Consider the following 12,435-nt stretch of genomic DNA (forward strand, 5'->3'; position numbering starts at 1 on the left):
GGAAAAAGGCCAAATTCTCTTAAATTAGTTCACTTTTTTCCACATTGGCTTTACTCGTGGGCACAACAGCAGTCACAACCCAACAGACATTTCAAGTCCACAAACAAGCAGACCCTGGGACCTCCAGTCACGTGTTGTTCCTACACAGTCACACAAACAGACCCGGGCACACCCGGGGACCTCCAGTCACGTGTCGTTCCCGCACAGTCACACGCAGACCCGGGGACCTCCAGTCACGTGTGCTTCCTGTAGTCGAGTGTTTACAGAAAACCATCTAGATAGGAGTGCGTCAAGACTGCTTATTGTCACCCTGCTTATTTAACTTATACGCAGAGTACATCATGAGAAACGCTGGACTGGAGGAAGCACAAGCTGGAATCAAGATTGCCGGGAGAAATATCAATAAACTCAGATATATACATGACACAACCATTATGGCAGAAAGTGAAGAGGAACAAAAAAGCCTCTTGATGAAGGTGAAAGTGAAACAGGAGAGTGAAAAAGCTGGCTCAAAAGTCAACATTCAAAAACCTAAGATCATAGCATCTGGTCCCATCACTTCGCAGAGAATAGATGGGGAAACAATGGAAACAGTGAGAGACTTTACTTTCTTGGGCTCCAAAATCATGGCAAATGGTGACTGCAGCCATGAAATTAAAAGATGCTTGCTCCTTGAAAGAAAAGCTATGACAAACCTAGACAGAATATTAAAAAGCAAAGACATTACCTGACCAACAAGGTTCCATCTAGTCAAAGCTATAGTTTTTCAAGTAGTCATGTACGGATGTGAGAGTTACACCATAAAAAAAGCTAAGCGCCAAAGAATTGATGCTTTTGAACTGTGGTGTTGGAGGAGACTCTTGAGAGTCCCTTGGACTGCAAGGAGATCCAACCAGTCCATCCTAAGGAAATCAGTCCTGAATATTCATTGGAAGGACTGATGCTGAAGCTGAAGCTCCAATACTGTGGCCACCTGATGCAAAGAACTGATTCACTGGAAAAGACCCTGATGCTAGGAAAGATTGAAGGCAGGAGGAGAAGGGGACAACAGAGGATGAGGTGGTTGGACAGCATCTCCCACTCGATGGACATGAGTTTGAGCAAGCGCCAGGAGCTGGTGATAGACTGGGAAGCCTGGCGTGCTGCAGTCCGTGGGGCAGCAAACAGTCGGACACGACCGAGTGACTGAACCGAACTGATCTAGACACGTGTGGTGCCTTGCCTGCCGCCCCTGCCGACGGCTCTGCTGCCTGCAGGGACTCCAGCACCACACTGCCACAGAGGGACACACAAGGACTTTGGTTGTTCCTGTGAAACACAGGGTCTTAACCACTCTCATGGACTTCCAAAATGCCAGAACACACTCAGCTCAGGACACAGTGAACCTGCTTGTGGTCAGCTGTCCAAGCGGCGGGCAAGGGGGCGGGTGGGGACAGGAGGCTACACAGCCCTGATCCACAAACATGGGTCCCACAGAGCACGTGCAAAGGAGACGTGACCCTAACCCACTGCATATTTAACCAACTTACAGGAGAGTTAAAGGGCAGAGGAACATACGAATGACAAGTAGGACAGGTTCTGTGGGAAACGAGAAAGTAGCTGTGTTTCCTCAACAACAGAAGCCAGCACTAAAGAAGAAAGCAGAGAGGGAGATGGCGCGACTGCTGGAGCGCGAGCTGGTTGTCCAGTCACAACGCAGGTCTCGCCCGGGCACAGATTCAAGCAAAACTGGAAAAAAAACCCACTGAAATGTCACTGAAGAACAATGACTGAATATTTGATCAAATAAGGAATCACCATTCATCTTACTTGAGTTGTGCCAGTGGTGGGATTATGTTTAAAAAAAGGGACCCTGTCTTTTAAGGACACCTACTGAAGTAAAGGGGCTTCCCTGGCAGCCCAGATGGTAAAGGATGCGCCTGCAGTGTACGCGACCTGGGTTCGATCCCTGAATTAGGAAGATCCCCTGGAGAAGGGAATGGCTACCCACTCCAGGATTCTTGCCTGGAGTGTCCCATGGACAGAGGAAGACTCGTAGGCTACACTCCGTGGCGTCAAGAGAGCTAATCTTAGATAGATTGATAAGGAATCCAGGGCCCTCAAGGAGGAAGCGGTCCAGGGACCTTGAGGAAGAGAAAAGGGTCTGGGGCCCTCAAGGAGGAGAAAAGGACACACTTTTGTCTTTGTGCTTTGTCTCCATCACGTAAGACTGCTGCTGCTAAGTCGCTTCAGTCGTGTCCGACTCTGTGCGACCCCACAGATGGCAGCCCACCAGGCTCCCCCGTCCCTGGGATTCTCCAGGCAAGAACACTGGAGTGGGTTGCCATTTCCTTCTCCAATGCATGAAAGTGAAAAGTGAAAGTGAAGCTGCTCAGTCGAGTCCGACTTAGCGACCCCATGGACTGCAGCCCACCTGGCTCCTCTGTCCATGGGATCTGCCAGGCAAGAGCACTGGAGTGGGGTGCCGTTGCCTTCTCCTAAGAGAAGACTACAACTAACACCTCACTTTGTTTAGGACCAGAGCTAATGACCACACAACAAAACAATTCATCTTAAGCTCTGTGCTAAGGATTTAGTCAGTTTAGTTGTTCAGTTGTGTCTGACTCTTTGTGACCCCATGGACTGCAGCACACCAGGCTTCCCTGTCCTTCACTGTCTCCCGGAGCTTGCTCAAACTCATGTCCATTGAGCTGGTGATGCCATCCAACCATCTCATCCTCTGTCATCCCCTTCTCCTCCTGCCTTCAATCTTTCCCAGCATCAGGGCCTTTTCCAATCAGTCAGTTCTTCGCATCAAGTGGCCAAAGTATTGGAGTTTCAGCTTCAGCATCAGTCCTTCCAATGAATATTTAGGACTGATCTCCTTTAGGATGGACTGGTTGGATCTCCTTGCAGTTCAAGGGACTCTCAAGAGTCTTCTCCAACACCACAGCTCAAAAGCATCAATTGTTCGGCGGTCAGCTTTCTTATAGTCCAACTCTCACATCCATACATGACCACAGGAAAAACCATAGTTCTGACTAGACAGACTTTTGTTGGCAAAGCAATGTCTCTGCTTTCGCTGTCAGGGTTGGTCACAGCTTTCCTTCCAAGGAACAAGTGTCTTTCACTTTTGTGGCGGCAGTCACCATCTTCAGTGACTTTGGAGCCCAAGAAAATGAGAGTCTGCCACTGTTTCCATTGTTTCCCCATCTATTTGCCATCAAGTGATGGGACCTTATATACTAAGGATTATATAACAACAATGTATCTTGCTTGAGGACATGCTTCTCCTTTTTAACAAAAACCTTCTGAATCTTGTTATATTAAGACTTGCGGGAGTGGATCCCATAAGTGGTGGGAGCTTTCTATTGCTAATTCTAATCTTGTTAACTTAAGATCAGTTACGGGAGTGGGTCTGGCCAGAGTATACGAGGCCTTGCTTAGACTAGCACCGGTGGGGGGCACTCTCTGTCCCCTTCTGAGGTTTGTGTCGGAAGCTTTCTCTGCCCTTTTTGACCCTCAATTCTGCTACAAAAACGCTCTTGAGTGATCAAGTCTGCTCCCTGTTCGCAAGTTAAATCTTTGGAGATCAAGAATCTGACACCATTCACCAGAAGCTATTAGAGTCACAAGTAGCTGGACATGACCGAGCAACAAACACATTCACGGAAGTAATTAAGAGTTGAAATACTTTGTGGCTCAGATCTGCTTAAAAACAGGGAGGAGGAACCAAGTGGGCCGGGTCAGCACCGCCAGGACTGTCTGAGGGCGCAGGGATCCCCTGCACAAGACCCTCTACTGCTACGTGCGGAACTTTCCAACCCAGAATTTAAAAGCAAAAATAGTCCTCACTACATAATTAGGCCAGAAGGAGGCTGGACTCAGCTGAGTAAGCACTTCCTTCCTCCTCTCCTCCCGGGTGACAAGAGCAGGCGGAGCTGCAAACACCGGGGGGGCTCTGCTCCCCAAGAGCAGGGCTGTGAGTAGGCGGCACTGTGCCCACAGGGCTCAGAGCAGCCGAGCCGGGCCAGGCCTTAGACACCGCGGGGGGAGGGCTGGGTCGGGGCGGGCGGCGGGGCAGTAAGCAAGCCACTGGGAAGCCTGGAGACAGGTGCTGAGAGCCAGGCACACCGGGGAGCGGGCAGAAGCCCTGCCGGCTGCCCAGGCGGGACGAGCGGAGCACACGCACAGGACACCCTGCGTCCCTGCCCCGCGGGCAGGCCTGCCTGCTGCCCAGGCCGAGGCCCCGGGGAGTCCGCCGGCACCCGACCCACCCACGGACGCAAAACCACGACCAGCGCGGCAGGCAGGGAAGACGGCCATGGAGGACAGCGCCACACCGCCAGCGAGACCCCGAGCCAGCCGCCGCCTCCGGCCAACCCTTTCTTCACAACGGGGAGGGAAAGTGAAGACGATAGGTCACTTGAGAAAAACAAAAAGCAAGGAAGAGAGACAAAATAAAGAACAGGAAGGAAGAGAGAGAGCTCAAGTTTCATAGCTTCTGTTCTGTGTGGGTCACTTACAGTATTCTTCAACAATGATTCCAGATGATCGCCTTAAGGCACACAGCCCACATCAGAGGCTCAGTCAGCCTCCAGGACAACGGCACTTAACGTGTGATGCGGTTTCCACACAGAGAGCCACTGCCCTCCAGGGACCACAGACATGCCGGGGGCCTCCTCTGTCATCTTCATCAAGCCTTCCCTCACCTCCTGGATCCCCCCAACCCCCTACTCAGGCCCTGACCCACAGGGTCCTGAGCTCGCTGCCGACCCACAGGCCAGAGAGGCCCATGCCTGCCTCTGTGTGGCCCACAGGACATGAGAATTGTTTTTTGCTTCCAAGTGGTTGGAAACAATGAATAATATTCTGAAACATGTAAATATCATATAGAATTCACGGATCAGTATCTGTAGGTCAGTTTCATTGGAATAAACCACTCCGCTGCCTTCCTGCCGAGCAGTAGAGGCCGTGGCGGGACCACGTGGCCACAGCCTAAAACCACTATTGTCTCACCCTCCCCAGAAACAACTCCTGCTCGTAACTAGCTCTGTTACTGATTTAACCATGACACGGCACTGCTCCCTAAAAGGGGTTAGGGACAAATGGACACAGGAAAGAAGAGAAGAAAAAGATTACTAAGAAAGTTTCCCGTGTCTAACATGCAACCAACACACTGAACTTCATGTTATAGTGGAAGAAAAAAAATCAAAAGATAAAGAAAATCATCCTTAAAATTTCAGGAGCCCTCAATGCCAGAAAACATACAAAATATTTTGGCAGTCCTGGAATAAAATGATTTTGAACACAAAATTTCTACCTGGCTGAACTATAAACTGTCACAGAAAAATAAAGGACATTTTAGGGTTCAGTCAGAGGCACCTGCCGCCCCAAGGACATCCACAGCAAAGCAAGGATCACGGCAACTCAGCTCTCAAGCGGCTGTTCACAACCACCTCCCCAGACGCGCTCACTTCACTCCCAGAAGAGATCCAAGGCTGTCACAGCACGCTCCGCTCACACAAAAGCCTCTCCCTATCCATTTCATCCCAAACAAGATTCCGTTATTGGCAGTTTTAATTTTCAAAGGTCTTTAAAATACGTGTTTTCACAGTGACATCCCATTTCTATAAGATTGTTGACAAAGTTTTGCTACTTGAAAAACATAAACCCATCTCCACTAAGAAAAAACCGGAGGACTTCCCTGGTAGCTCAGCTGGTAAAGAATCCGCCTGCAATGCAAGAGACCCCAATTTGATTCCTGGGCCAGGAAGATCCACTGAAGAAGGGATACGCTACATACTCCAGCATGTGTGGGCTTCCGTGAAGCCAGACCTGCCTGTGAGTGTTTGAGTGTTTCTTGCAGAGGCATGGGTCTGCAGTGGTCTGCGGAGGGGTCAGCATCTCTGGCTGCAGCAGACCTGGAAGGCACACGATGTGGCATAAATCCACAGGCAGGAGGTCACCACTAGCCCCACCGCAGAGCCATGGGGCAGACGACCCACAGACTGGAGAGCGATGGCATCCAAGAAGCCTCTGCACTGCTACAGACGCTCCAGGGCCCACAGCAGATCCCCACCCTGGGGGTCGGGCAAAGGCGCTGACCCAGGGAGTTTGACTCTGGAAGCCAGTGGGACTTGACTACATAACTTCCACAGGTCTGGGGAACAGACTCTTGGAGGGCACAAACAAAACCTTGTGCATACCAGGACCGAGGAGAAAGGAGCAGTGACCCCACAGGAGACCAAGCCAGACTTGCTGTGGGTGTCCAGGAGTCTCCAATGGAGGCGTGGGTCGACAGTGGCCTGCCACAGGGTCAGTTCAGTTCAGTCACTTAGTTGTGTCTGACTCTTTGCGACCCCATGGACTGTAGCAAGCCAGGCTTCCCTGTCCATCACCAACTCCCAGAGCTTGCATAAACTCATGTCCATTGAGCCGGTAACGCCATCCATCTCATCCTCTGTTGTCCCTTTTTCCTCCCGCCTTCGATCCTTCCCACGATCAGGGTCTTTTCCAATGAGTCAGTTCTGCCCATCAGGTGGCCAAAGTATTAGAGTTTCAGCTCCAGCAACAGTCCTTCCAACAAATATTCAGGACTGGTTTTCTTTAGGACTGGCTGGTTTGATCTCCTTACAGTTCAATGGACTCTCAACAGTCTTTTCCAACACCACAGGGGCACTGAACACAACAGTCCTGGAAGCCCCAGGACATGCTGGCATAAGTCCTTTTGGAGGAGGTCACCATTAAAACGGCTGTCTGGGGAGGCCTTACAAATAGCTGTGAAAAAAGAGAGGCAAAAAGCAAAGGAGAAAAGGAAACATATAAGCATCTGAATGCAGAGTTCCAAAGAATAGCAAGAAGAGATAAGAAAGCCTTCCTCAGCGATCAATGCAAAGAAATAGAGGAAAAGAACAGAATGGGAAAGACTAGAGATCTCTTCAAGAAAATTAGAGATACCAAGGGAACATTTCATGCAAATATGGGCTTGATCAAGGACAGAAATGGTCTGGACCTAACAGAAACAGAAGATATTAAGGAGAGGTGGCAAGAATACACAGAAGAACTGTACAAAAAAGATCTTCACGACCCAGATAATCATGATGGTGTGACCACTCACCTAGAGCCAGACATCCTGGAGTGTGAAGTCAAGTGGGCCTTAGAAAACATCACTACGGACAAAGCTAGTGGAGGTAATGGAATTCCAGTGGAGCTATTTCAAATCCTGAAAGATGATGCTGTGAAAGTGCTGCACTCAATATGCCAGCAAATTTGGAAAACTCAGCAGTGGCCACAGGACTGGAAAAGGTCAGTTTTCAATCCAATCCCAAAGAAAGGCAATGCCAAAGAATGCTCAAACTACCGCACAATTGCACTCATCTCACATGCTAGTAAAGTAATGCTCAAAATTCTCCAAGCCAGGCTTCAGCAATACGTGAACGGTGAACTTCCAGATGTTCAGGCTGGTTTTAGAAAAGGCAGAGGAACCAGAGATCACATTGCCAACATCCGCTGGATCACTGAAAAGGCAAGAGAGTTCCAGAAAAACATCTATTTCTGCTTTATTGACTATGCCAAAGCCTTTGACTGTGGATCACAGGAAACTGTGGAAAATTCTGAAAGAGATGGGAATACCAGACCACCTGACCTGACTCTTGAGAAACCTGTATGAAGGTCGGGAAGCAACAGTTAGAACTGGACATGGAACAACAGCCTGGTTCCAAATAGGAAAAAGAGTATGTCAAGGCTATATATTGTCACCCTGCTTATTTAACTTATATGCAGAGTACATCATGAGAAACGCTGGACTGGAAAAAACGCAAGCTGGAATTAAGATTGCTGGGAGAAGTATCACTAACCTCAGATATGCAGATGACACCACCCTTATGGCAGAAAGTGAAGAGGAACTAAAAAGCCTCTTGATGAAAGTGAAAGAGGAGAGTGAAAAAGTTGGCTTAAAGCTCAACATTCAGAAAACTAAGATCATGGCATCTGGTCCCATCACTTCACGGGAAATAGATGGGGAAACAGTGGAAACAGTGTCAGACTTCATTTCTGGGGGCTCCAAAATCACTATGGCAGAAAGAGAAGAACTAAAGAGTCTCTTGATGAAAGTGAAAGAAGAGAGTGAAAAAGCTGGCTTAAAACTCAATATTCAAGAAATTAACATCACAGCATTCAATCCCATCACCTAATGGCAAATGGATGGGGAAACAAGGGAAATAGTGACAGACTTTATTTTCTTGGGCTCCAAAATCACTGCAGATGGTGACTGCAGCCATGAAAGTGAAGGGAAAAAAAGGTGCTTCCTCCTTGGAAGAAAAGCTATGATCAATCTAGACAGCATATTAAAAAACAGAGACATTACTTTTCTGACAAAGGTCCAGGTACTCAAAGCTATGGTTTTTCCAGTAGTCATGTATGGATGTGAGAGTCGGACCATAAAGAAAGTTGAGCACTGAAAAGCTGATGCTTTTGAACTGTGGTGTGGAGAAGACTCCTGAGAGCCCCTTGGACTGCAAGGAGATCCAACCAGTCCATCCTAAAAGAAATCAGTCCTGAATATTCATTGGAAGGACTGATGCTGAAGCTGAAGCTCCAATACTTGGGCCACCTCATGGGAAGAACTGACTCACTGGAAAAGAACCTGATGCTGGGAAAGATTCAAGGCAGGAGGAGAAGGGGACGACAGAGGATGAAATGGTTGATGGCATCACTGACTCAATGGTGTTGACCATCAACCTCAGCCACCCACCCTGAGCAAGCTCTGGGACATCTTGATGGACAGGGTAGCCTGGCGTGCTGCAGTCCATGCAGTTGTAAAATTTGGACACAACTGAGTAACTGAACTGAACTGAAAAAAAAAACGTAAAATCAATGTTCTCTATGATCTAGGGTATTTTTTTTAATTTAAAGGAGCTATTTAGAATTTAATATTTACAGTTCTGAAAAAAAAATTTAATTGACTCGAAATTCCTTTAGTGTTTTTCCTTCCTTAAATTCAAACAAAATAGGAAGTATTAATTTTTATATTTTAAATAGTTAATAAAGCACATACAAAACTCACAATGATTAACCTGAATACAGACTGTCTATGATATAGGGGCACTATATTAAGCTCTGGGAGTTGGTGATGGACAGGAAAACCTGGCGTGCTGCAGCCCATGGGGTCAGAAAGAGTCAGATACTGCTGAGCAACTGACCCGAACTGATGCTAGAGCGGACTCTGTGGGACGGTTACATCACTTTACAGATTGTAATGTCCTTTTGGACAGTTATAACCACTGTTACCTTAGTGCTAGGGGCTGAACTAAATGCTTTATATACAATTTTTCATTGGAAACATCACAATCTGATAAAATATTTTCTCCAGTTTTAAAGAAACAGGACTTGAAAGAGGTTAATTTGAGAAAAATCAGACATTAACTGGTAACTGGGATTCAAATCGCCTGACTCCACACTCTAAACCCCCATGCAACCTGCCTCCCCGTCTGTGGGCTGGGATGACACCTTCCTCATCAACGGTCAGGCCCACAGCCAGGGCCAAGCACCCGCGGCAGATCCCATGTGAGAGGGGAAGTGCTAGACCTCCAGCGCACACCCCATCTCTGCGTCCAAGTGCAGAGTCTTCAGCGCTTCAGGCAAAACCACAAGTGCTTCACAGGCTGGACACCTGAGCTAAAAAGAGCATAAGTTTTTCACGGTCTTATGGCTAAAAGCTTCCAAAATCTAGTTGTGGTTTGTCCAGCAACATTTGTCCACAAAATTAACCATGATCCCCAAAGGGACTTTTAAATAAACACACATGTGGATGCGGCGCACCTGGAGAAACACTGACGATGGTTCCCTCCAGGAGGGTGCATGTCCCTGCATGTGCGGGTGCGTGTCCCTGCATGTGCGGGTGCGTGTCCCTGCATGTGCGGGCGGTACCGTGGGTGAGATGTGAGTGCACAGGTGAGTAAATGTGAAGAGGTTAAGCAGGACATACTCATTATACTATTTCAGCTTTTTGCATGTCTAATATTCTTTTATAGCGGGTCAGAAAACAAACAAACCAAAGGAAGTATTTTAGGACAGCTATGGGTAACCATCACTATCATGGCATTTTTGCTATCCCTTCCTAAAATGTTATTCTACTGACTAGGACAATAAGTAGTATCTCTTCGCTTGTGTCAGGAGACCCTGCAAATGGCAGGCGCTGTAGAGGAATCAGCAGAGGCTCACACTGTCCTACCAAGTAAAAGATTGGAGATTACCCCGTGGGAATAAATGTCACATCCTGATGTCCTAACGACTCACTAGGAAAATCAGTCATCGGAAAAAACCCACTGCAACAGGCATTCAATTCAGTTCAGTTCAGTTGCTCAGTCGTGTCCGACTCTTTGTGACCCCATGAATTGCAGCACGCCAGGCCTCCCTGTCCATCACCAACTCCCGGAGTTCACTCAGACTCACGTCCATCGAGTCCGTGATGCCATCCAGCCATCTCATCCTTCGTCGTCCCCTTCTCCGCCTGCCCCCAATCCCTCCCAGCATCAGTCTTTTCCAATGAGTCAACTCTTCGCATGAGGTGGCCAAAGTACTGGGGCTTCAGCTTTTGCATCATTCCTTCCAAAGAAATCCCAGGGCTGATCTCCTTCAGAATGGACTGGTTGGATCTCCTTGCAGTCCAAGGGACTCTCAAGAGTCTTCTCCAACACCACAGTTCAAACGCATCAATTCTTCGGTGCTCAGCCTTCTTCACAGTCCAGCTCTCACATCCATACATGACCACTGCAAAAACCATAGCCTTGACTAGACGGACATTAGTCAGCAAAGTAATGTCTCTGCTTCTGAATATACTATCTAGGTTGGTCATAACTTTTCTTCCAAGGAGTAAGCGTCTTTTAATTTCATGGCTGCAGTCACCATCTGCAGTGATTTTGGAGCCCAAAAATATAAAGTCTGACACTGTTTCCACTGTTTCCCCATCTATTTCCCATGAAGTGATGGGACCGGATGCCATGATCTTCGTTTTCTGAATGTTGAGCTTTAAGCCAACTTTTTCACTCTCCTCTTTCACTTTCATCAAGAGGCTTTTTAGCTCCTCTTCACTTTCTGCCATAAGGGTGGTGTCATCTGCATATCTGAGGTTAGTGATGTTTCTCCCGGCAATCTTGATTCCAGCTTGTGTTTCTTCCAGTCCAGCGTTTCTCATGATGTACTCTGCATATAAGTTAAATAAGCAGGGTGACAATATACAGCCTTGACATACACCTTTTCCTATTTGGAACCAGTCTGTTGTTCCATGTCCAGTTCTAACTGTTGCTTCCCGACCTGCATACAGGTTTCTCAAAAGGCAGGTCAGGTGGTCTGGTATTCCCATCTCTTTCAGAATTTTCCACAGTTTCTTGTGATCCACACAGTCAAAGGCTTTGGCATAGTCAATAAAGCAGAAATAGATGTTTTTCTGGAACTCTCTTGCTTTTTCCATGATCCAGCGGATGTTGGCAATTTGATCTCTGGTTCCTCTGCCTTTTCTAAAACCAGCCTGAACATCTGGAAGTTCACCATTCACGAATTGGTGAAGTCTGGCTTGGAGAATTTTGAGCATTATTTTACTAGCATGTGAGATGAGTGCAATTGTGCGGTAGTTTGAGCATTCTTTGGCATTGCCTTTCTTTGGGATTGGATTGAAAACTGACCTTTTCCAGTCCTGTGGCCACTGCTGAGTTTTCCAAACTTGCTGGCATATTGAGTGCAGCACTTTCACAGCATCATCTTTCAGGATTTGAAACAGCTCAACTGGAATTCCATCACCTCCACTAGCTTTGTTCGTAGTGATGCTTTCTAAGGCCCACTTGACTTCACATTCTAAGATGTCTGGCTCTAGATGAGTGATCACATCATCATGATTATCTGGGTCGTGAAGATCTTTTTTATACAGTTCTTCCGTGTATTCTTGCCACCTCTCCTTAATATCTTCTGTTTCTGTTAGGTCCAGACCATTTCTGTCCTTTATCAAGCCCATTTTTGCATGAAATGTTCCCTTGGTATCTCTAATTTTCTTGAAGAGATCTCTAGTCTTTCCCATTCTGTTCTTTTCCTCTATTTCTTTGCATTGATCGCTGAAGAAGGCTTTCTTATCTCTTCTTGCTATTCTTTGGAACTCTGCATTCAGATGCTTATATCTTTCCTTTTCTCCTTTGCTTTTTGCCTCTCTTCTTTTCACAGCTATTTGTAAGGCCTCCCCAGACAGCCATTTTCCTTTTTTGCATTTTTTTTTCCATGGGGATGTTCTTGATCCCTGTCTCCTGTACAATGTCACGAACCTCCTTAAAAGCTAACTAGCTGCGTTTGTGTTCACGACACTGCTGCACTTTACACAGGTGCTACCACCACGCCCAGCACACAGATAAAGACAGAAAAGTCAGTGCCCAACTTGCCCCAAGGTACACAGCTATCAGACAGAGGCAC

The 12,435-nt window shown here is 47.3% G+C and overlaps 1 protein-coding gene across 1 annotated transcript in view; it reads right to left on the reverse strand.

Moving 5' to 3' along the window:
- Positions 1-12,435, reverse strand: part of NCAPG2 (non-SMC condensin II complex subunit G2) — a 67,727-nt gene that overhangs the window by 37,220 nt on the left and 18,072 nt on the right. The window lies entirely within an intron of this gene.

The sequence above is a fragment of the Budorcas taxicolor genome, chromosome 4, assembly GCF_023091745.1.
Source record: "Budorcas taxicolor isolate Tak-1 chromosome 4, Takin1.1, whole genome shotgun sequence".
Taxonomy (NCBI): Eukaryota; Metazoa; Chordata; class Mammalia; order Artiodactyla; family Bovidae; genus Budorcas; species Budorcas taxicolor.